Source organism: Coregonus lavaretus (assembly GCF_964263955.1).
Source record: "Coregonus lavaretus genome assembly, chromosome: 5".
Taxonomy (NCBI): Eukaryota; Metazoa; Chordata; class Actinopteri; order Salmoniformes; family Salmonidae; genus Coregonus; species Coregonus lavaretus.
The window spans coordinates 77,609,425-77,609,774 of record NC_139992.1 but is presented as its reverse complement, the minus strand read 5'-3'; the positions used below and the strand labels follow the sequence as shown (position 1 = coordinate 77,609,774).

General features: G+C 49.7%; 1 protein-coding gene across 1 annotated transcript in view; it reads left to right on the top strand.

Moving 5' to 3' along the window:
- Positions 1–262: 262 nt before the first annotated feature.
- Positions 263–350, top strand: part of LOC311129727 (CD82 antigen-like) — a 10,353-nt gene continuing 10,265 nt past the window's right edge. The window contains exon 1 of the mRNA XM_084162138.1: positions 263–350. This exon is cut by the window's right edge and continues 108 nt beyond it. The gene's annotated coding sequence lies outside the window, so the exon portion shown is untranslated.

Here is a 350-nt window from a genome sequence, read left to right as displayed (position 1 = left end):
TGTGTGTGTGTGTGTGTGTGTGTGTGTGTGTGTGCCTTCATGCGTGGGTGTGTGTGTGTCTTCATGTGTGGGTGTGTGTGTGTGTGTGTGTGTGTGTGTGTGTGTGTGTGCCTTCATGCGTGTGTGTGTGTGTGTGTGTGTGTGTGTGTGTGTGTCTGTGTTTGCACAGCGACAGGTGTAGCTAATTATTAAGAACAACAAGGAACTGGACTCTGTTCCCAAGGTGATGGAACCAGGAAATGGCACCTACCAAGTGAAGCATTACCTTAACAGTAGTCAGGCAGATAGGGAGGTGAGAGAAAATAGGTTTGGCTGCCATTGCTGTTGCCCGTCGCCGTGTGAGTGAGAAG